Raw genomic sequence first — 8,109 nt, forward strand, 5'->3', positions numbered from 1 at the left:
TGTCTGTGCTGAGATGGAAGTCTGGTTTTATTCTTCTACATGTGGCTATCCAATTGTCCCAGCACCGGTTATTGAGCAGAGGGTTGTTTCTCCAGTACCATGCTGTGTTTCTGAGTATATCTGTGTAGTTTTATTTGAAGTCAGGCAATGTGGTGCTTCCAGCCTTGTTCCTTTTTCTTAGGATTCCTTTTGCTATTCAGGCTTTTTTTTTTTGATTCCATATATATTTTAGGATTTCTTAAACAACAGGTAAGCAATTATATTTGTTACTCAATAAAAATGCATTGCATATGCTTATTGCTTTGGGTAGTGTATTAGTCTATTTTGCATTGCTCTAAATCAATACCTCAGACTAAATTATTTACAAAATTAAGAGGCTTATTTGGCTTATGGTTCTGCAGGCTCTATGAGAAGCGTGGCCCCAGCATCTGCTCCTTGTGAGGGCCTCAGGAAGCTTACAATCCTGGTGGAAGGCAAAGGGGAAGCAGGGTGTGTCACATGGTGAGGGAGGCCCAGAAGAGTGGTGGAGGGTTGGCAGATGGTGTTGAACAAGAAGATATCACAGTAGTTAATATAGAAATAATTCACTAATTACCATGGGGTAGATACCAAGCCATCCCTGAAGGATGTCTCCCCATGACACAAAAACTCCTAGTGGGCCCCACCTCAAATATTGTAGATTACATTTCACCATGAGATTTGGAGGGGACAATCATCTAAACTATATCATTTTACCATTATGCCCTATCATCTCAAGTCCTTCTTAGATTGCAAAATCATCTTTTTAAAAAACAGTTCTCAAAACCTTAACTTGCTCAACCTCCAACTGAAAATTCCAAAGTCTCGTCTGAATCTTAAGGCAATTTCCTCCAGCTGTGAGCTGGCAAAATGTTTTCAAGAGTTATTTACTTTCAAGGTGCAATATTGCCACAGGCATTGGGTAAATATTGTCAATAAAAAAGGAATAAATTGGGCAAAGGCACAGTCAACAGGCCCCTCACACACCTAAAGCCTAGCAGGACAGATATTAAATCTTGAAGCTGCAAAATAATCTATCTTGACTTTATTTACTTCAATCAGGGCACACTGGGAAATAGGGGGTCCTAAAAACCTCAGGCATCTCATCCCTACCGCTGGGCACAGCCCATGTGGCCACTTTCACAGGCCAGAGTAAAGTGCCAGGAATTGCTCCAGGCTAAGAGTGCAAGCTGCATCTGTCTCCACCATTCTGGGGTCTTGAGGGTTGTGGCCACATTCCCACAGCTTTACTATGAAATGCCCTAGTGGAGACTCTGAATGGGGGCTCCAGCCACATCTTTCCCCATCTTTGGCACCGCCTTAGTAGAGGATGTTTGAGGTGGAACCAACCCTGCAGCAGGCTTCTTCCTGGGCATATAGGATTCCCTACACATCTTCTAAAATCTCGATATAAATTGCCCAGCCTCTTTTACTCTTGCATTCTGCATATTAGTTAGAATCCAGCTATCCCAACATCATTTACTGAATACAGGAGAACGTCCTAGTGCTGTCTGGTCTCGCACACACACGTGGGACTCACGGGTGGGCCCAGGTCTTGACAGCCCTAGCTATTGGTGCCCAGCTTGGGGAGGCCTGGGCGGAAGTCGGGCGGGTCATCGAACTTCCGGTCCAGCAGCTCTGGGAAGTTCTTCGCTTCCACCTCCAGGTGGCGCTGTGGACGTTTGCTCTCCTCAGTGTCTTTAGGGAGCAACCTCTGTCTTCCGGGTTTTCTTATTTGAGACGGAGTTTCGCTCTTGTTACCCAGGCTGGAGTGCAATGGCGCGATCTCCGCTCACTGCAACCTCCGCCTCCTGGGTTCAGGCAATTCTCCTGCCTCAGCCTCCTGAGTAGCTGGGATTACAGGCACGCGCCACCATGCCCAGCTAATTTTTTGTATTTTTAGTAGAGACAGGGTTTCACCATGTTGACCAAGATGGTCTTGATCTTTTGACCTCGTGATCCAGCCGCCTCGGCCTCCCAAAGTGCTGGGATTACAGGCTGAGCCACCGCGCCCGGTCCCGGGGTTTTCATTGTCTTGGCCGCCTCGAGCCTCTCAGAGACACAGCCGCGCTCTGACAGAAGCTGAGGTGGGATTTCACTTTGTTTTCAGGGACCTTTCAGCTCCGTCTCCTGTTCTCGGAGCTCCGCCTCCAGCTCCTCCATCCTCCTCTTGAGCAGCGTGTTCTTCTGCTCCTCCCTGCTGGTGTCCCGGCCTCTTCCCGGCTCCGTGCCGGCCGCGGCCTCCTGCAGCGCCGTGGTCCGCGGGGCGTGGCTCTCCTCAGGGGCTGCAGCTGCAGCTTCCGCTCCTGCGCGGTGGCCGCGCTCTGCGTCACGGCGATCTCAGCGCGTCCTTCTCAGACTTCCGGTGCGTGTCGGCTGCCGCGGCTGAGAGGCCTTTTCATCGCGGCCCTCGACACTGGATGCCGCAGCCGCAGATGGGGCTTCACGCCCAGATCACTGGGAACCGTGACTCCAGGTCTCGGTTTTCTCCCGGGCCTTGTCTTTGGGCATCTCGGCAGCTTCCTCCAGCTCCTGGAATTTCTCTGCAAACGTTGTCAGCTGCTGCTCAGAGGAAAACCCCAAAGCAAACACCGTGTGGGCTCCGCTGTCGGCCCTGCCCAGACTTCTGTGGCGTTTTGGGGAAGGTCGTATTTGGTGCGATTGTGCTGTTGATGGTCGCCTTGGCTCCGCCCACGCTGACGATCTGACGGCGGTTCCTTGTGATGTCATAGAAGGAGGAAACGGTGACCGCTGAGCTCGCAGGATCCGGTTCTTTCTGATGTTGGGGTCGATCTGGAAGCCATGGGCTCAGGTGAGAATGGGCTGTTCTGTCTCCGGCGCCATCAGACCAGGCGTCTCATGCTCTCTCTCCACCACGTCTGCATCTGCTCCCGGCATGGAAGATGTGGCGGCTGGCTCTGGGGTCAGCCCGACACCGCCCCATTCCGTGGGGTGCACTGGGTGGCCAGGGCTCTGGATACAATGATTCTAAGAGATAAATTAAGAGTAGTCTCCAATAAGGAGACGTCCTCTATGTCATCTGAGAGAAGCAAGAAACATCATGGTTTCCATATAAAAATGCATGGACGGTGTGTTGGCCCTGGGACTGCACCTCCCGCTTCTCCACCATCAGGGAACCCACAGATCAGGCGCCCAGATCTGATCTGTGACACCCACGACCTGGTTAATGCAAAGACACGTGTCCTGGGAGCTCCTCCAGGCAGTGAGTACACACAGTGGAGACACTGAGGCGAGTCTGCTGCTGGGACCCGGGACTGACCCCTGATGGGCAGGTTTGGCTCAGGGAGGCATCAGCGGCTTTACTGGACTTAGAGTGAATCACAGGTAATTAGGAGGTTTCATCAGACTCCTCTGATGTTTATGTCTCTGTCATCAGTTCTGCACCCACATCCCACAGTTTCCACAGCCCCTCAGCCTCCTGTGACATCTTCTGCCTCCATTAGTGATGTGGTCCTTAGGGGCATCTGAGAATGTTTTATTTTATATTTTCTAGTAATGAACTTTTTCAGTCCAGAGGCCTCAGTGGTAGTCAGAGAACCATAAATACAGAGCGGCTCCCAGGAGAATGCTTTTGATGCAGAACCACAGACCCTAAGAGGAAAGCAGCCCTTGGAGTTTACCTGCCCCTGCCCCTGCCCCTGGGCTGCTCCTGTCTTCTCTGGGTGCTGAGCGCCCCCTGCAGCCAAGCCGCCTCCTGTGTCCTGCAGGACTGTCTGGATGTCTTATCACGAATGTCTCCTGCAGTTATCCGCTGCCGTGTTGTTGGTTCTCAGGCTGCTCATTTGCATGTACAGCATGAACTGGGTGTTGTCTCTGGAAATGGTGAGTCTGCCCCTAACATAGTCGGCTTCATATTGATGACTTTTCCCACCCCTTGTAACTGCGAACAACTCCAGCCCTTCCCTGAGGCCTGGCAAACCCAGTGACTCTCATAGCTACAGGTGATTCAAGAGGCTGCACAGGGGAGCCTCAGGGGCCCCTCTAAGCTGTACCAAGCCTCCCCCAAGCTCTGTAAGCTGCATCTCACACTAGAGGCTTTCTGGTTCAAAACTGTCACATAGCCACTATTTCTTTCACAAACATCCACTTGGCTTCCCAGGATGTACTGAAACTCAAGGTCCAAGGTCACCTTTGGGGGCCGTGGTCTTCTGCGAGGTCATGGGACCTGCTCTGTCTTCAGGAACCTGCAGCTGTAGGGGAGGATCAGGACAGTGGCTCCTTAATTTTGCTCATCAGATCTGATTCACATAAATTCAAGTGGACAGTTGGACATATTTAATTATGTGCAAGCACCTGATAATATGAAAGAATACAAAAGTACACATATAAGGATTGATGAAAACAAAAATTAATAATTTAAATTTTTAAAAATTACATTAAAAACAATGACATTTGGATTTAATTTTTTTGAAAAATTAAAGGCAAATAATGTAACATTACAATTTAAAATCATATGGAAAAATATTCCTAACCAGCCTATATACTGCCAACCACTGTGTGTGTGTGTGTGTGTGTGTGTGAGAGAGAGAGAGAGAGAGAGAGAGAGAGAGAGAGAGAGCGAGAGAGAGAGGCAGAGAGAGAAAGAGAGAGAGGGAAAGAGAGGGAGAAAGAAAATACAGACAGGAGAAACACAAAAAAGGAGGCACATCTGACATAAAGTATTATAATTTATAAGGTCCTTGAATAAGGTGGGAGATGCCATCTTTAAGGGTCACATAAGGTGGAAAAAAATTGCTACACTAAGTATGATTATACATCTATATAAATTCCATTTTCTAGTCGTACTATGCATATTACAACTCAGCATAGCCCTAGTGTATTGTATCTAATGGTGAAATGGGAGGGTGACAGAAAACCCATTCTCCAGCTTGGGCCCTGTCTTCATGGAGCCCGAGTGCCCTTGGTGGTCCTGGGCCCCTCTCCAGGGAAGGTTGTGTCTGGGGTCACACTCTCGTCTTCTGTGTGTCCCTCACAGTAATACAGGCTGTGGCATTGTTGGTCACAGAGCTCAGTGGCAAGAACATTTGGTTTTTGGACGTGGATCTTGAGATGGTGACTGAGCTTGTGAGGAGGGGGTTAGAACATGTGCTCCCTAGTGACCTATGCCCCGATCCACTCCCTTGCCTGAGGACAGGCGAATCCAGCTCCAGCAGGAAGTGCTGGTTGTGATGGAGAATCCAGAGACAGCACAGGTGAGGGAGGGACCTGGGAGGCTGCACCAGGCCAGTAAATGACCGTGACCCACAGTGGTCAGTGTGCATGAGTTCTGGACAATACACTGAAGTTCCTACATACACACGTTTTGTTAAGAATGAAGAATTTACTGTTGTTCAACTTCTGTGATTTCTAGACAATTCAGTAGATTTGGAGAATAAATTCAGGCACATATATGGTAAACTTGCAACCAAATTTGTAAAAACTCCTTTCAGAGGAATGAACATTGTACTATGTTCTTATACTATAAAGAGGGTGATATTCAGAATAGAAGTGAAGCATGATACCCTAATCGCGTGTTAATTCTGAAATCACAGTTAATCTTCAGCAGAAATCAGAGGCAGTGGAGGTCCCCCCTCCTGAAGGAGAAAAACCCTGAGTCTATAAACCTGACTTGGCAGTCTCTGCAGGCTCTGAGTGTGCAGGACCAGCCCCTACCCCAGACACAGGGATAGTGAAAGACTCTGCTCTTTCTGTGGGGACGTGAGGCTTAGTGTGTGGAAAGGTCCAAACTTACTCTACTCTAAATCTCTGTACATGGATAGAAACCAAAGAATATGAGAAAGATGTGGACTCACCGTAGATGCAACAATTCCTCATGAGAAAGGCAACTCGATGGTTGGATACTGCACAGAATTAAGGAAGAACCCATTTGGGGTCATTGTAGAAATTGTCATTATTTGCCAACTGCGTGCCTGCTTCTCTATGTCCCCTGAGAGAAGCAAGTAAATTCGTGGTTTCTAGATAAAAATCCAAAAACAGAGTCCCATCCCTGAGAATGCTCCTCCTATTCCTCCAACGTTAGGAGCCCATAACCCGGCGCCAGCTGCTGCTCTCTGACGTCTGTCACCGGGTTTCAGCCAAACACACACGCCCTTGGAGCTCCTCGCAGACAGTGACTGAGCAAGGTGCGGTGGCTGCGGGGCACATGGCTGATCCCTGATGGGCACCTATAGCTCAGGAAGGCCTGCTGGCCGTGCTGGACTTAGTGTGGAACTCGTGGTGGTTAGGGAGCCCCAGCGAACTCCCCATTTCTCCTTCAATACTTGTGAAACTTGAATCCTGGGCAGACAATGTCCACAGCCTCACCCGGCCTCCTGCACACTTTTCTTTCTCCATCAGTGGCACCTGCCTTGGGGCATTTGGTCATGGCAGCTCCTATAGTTATAAAGTTTACAAACGTAGAAGCCTCAGTAGCAGGGACATAAGTGTAAATTCACAGCTTCTCCCCAGGGAAGGTTAGATGCAGAGGAAGCCACAGGCCCTGAAGGAGAGCAGCCCTTGACCTGCACCTGCACCTGCCTTGGGCTGCCCGGTCCTCTGTGTATCCTGAGGTCCCCCTGCTGGTTCCAGGCGCCCCTGCAGGAGGTTTGTGTCTGGGCTCACACTGACTTCCCCTCACTGTGTCTCGTACAGTAATACACAGCCGTGTCCTCGGCTCTCAGGCTGTTCATCTGCAGATACAGCGAGTTCTTGGCGTTGTCTCTGGAGATGGTGAATCGGCCCTTCACGGAGTCTGCGTAGTATGCGGTACTATCACTATTAATGTATGAGACCCACTCCAGCCCCTTTCCGGGAGCCTGGCGGACCCAGCTCATGCGATAGTTACTGAAGGTGAATCCAGAGGCTGCACAGGAGAGTCTCAGGAACCCCCCAGGCTGAACCAAGCCTCCCCCAGACTCCACTAGCTGCACATCACACTGGACACCTGCAAACACAGAGACACCCTGGTCAGAAACTGCCACCGACATCCACTGTTTCTCTCACTCATGTCCACACACACTCAGTCTCTGTAGTTTTCCATGAATCACCTTCTAAAATAGCTACAAGGAAAACCCAGCAAAGCCCCAACTCCATGGCGAGTCTCCTTTTTCAGCCCTGAAAACTTAGTGGAAACAGCTGTGAATCCTGGGGCTGGGGCTCCTCTCCCAGAGCTGCAGGGTCAGGGCTGGGCTGCTTTTCATCAGCAGAGGGAGGGCCCTATTTGCATGTCTCCTGCTATATAGCAAGTTCTGGGGTGGGATTCCTGAGGAGAGGGCAGGGCCCAGAGCAGGTGAGAGTGTCCTGAGGGAGTTTGGATATATTAATAAAATTTTGGAAAATGTAGTTTCTTTTTAAAACTTTGTTCTGTGATACACCTTTTAAACCCATAACTGTATTTCTATTTTTAATTTAAATATAGTTTTATTGAGGTGCAATGGACCTATGAAAACTGCATATATGAAACCTAGCTAGCACCAGTCGTCCATCATGCTGTGTAGTATAAATGTTATTCCCACATTACAGATGTAAAATTACCAGCAGAAGCACAGATGGCGGGTACAGTGTTACCGGAGCTCACATGTAGTCAGGGTGAGCCCGGGAATCTGGGCCTGTGCTTCTCACCAGTGGGCCAGACTGCTCCCTTAGCCAAGCCCAGCACACAGTGGGTCACCCCTAGTGACATTTTCAGAACTTTCTTCTTTTTTTTTTTTTAATTTTTTATTGGATTTTAGGTTTTGGGGTACATGAGCATAGCATGCAAGACAGTTGCGTAGGCACACACATGGCAGTGTGCTTTGCTTTTCTTCTCCCCTTCACCCACATTTGGCATTTCTCCCCAGGCTATCCCTCCCCACCTCCCCCTCCCACTGGCCCTCCCCTTTTCCCCCCAATAGACGCCAGTGTTTAGTACTCCCCTTTCTGTGTCCATGTGTTCTCATTTTTCATCACCCGCCTATGAGTGAGAATATGCGGTGTTTCATTTTCTGTTCTTGTGTCAGTTTGCTGAGGATGATGTTCTCCAGATTCATCCATGTCCCTACAAACGACACAAACTCATCATTTCTGATTGCTGCATAATATTCCATGGTGTAT

The 8,109-nt window shown here is 49.3% G+C and overlaps 1 pseudogene; it reads right to left on the reverse strand.

The window, feature by feature from the left end:
- Window positions 1-868: 868 nt before the first annotated feature.
- Window positions 869-4,199, reverse strand: LOC144577255 (homer protein homolog 2 pseudogene; annotated as a pseudogene).
- Between the last annotated feature and the right edge of the window lie 3,910 nt (window positions 4,200-8,109).

The sequence above is a fragment of the Callithrix jacchus genome, chromosome 8 (genome assembly GCF_049354715.1).
Source record: "Callithrix jacchus isolate 240 chromosome 8, calJac240_pri, whole genome shotgun sequence".
Classification (NCBI taxonomy): Eukaryota; Metazoa; Chordata; class Mammalia; order Primates; family Cebidae; genus Callithrix; species Callithrix jacchus.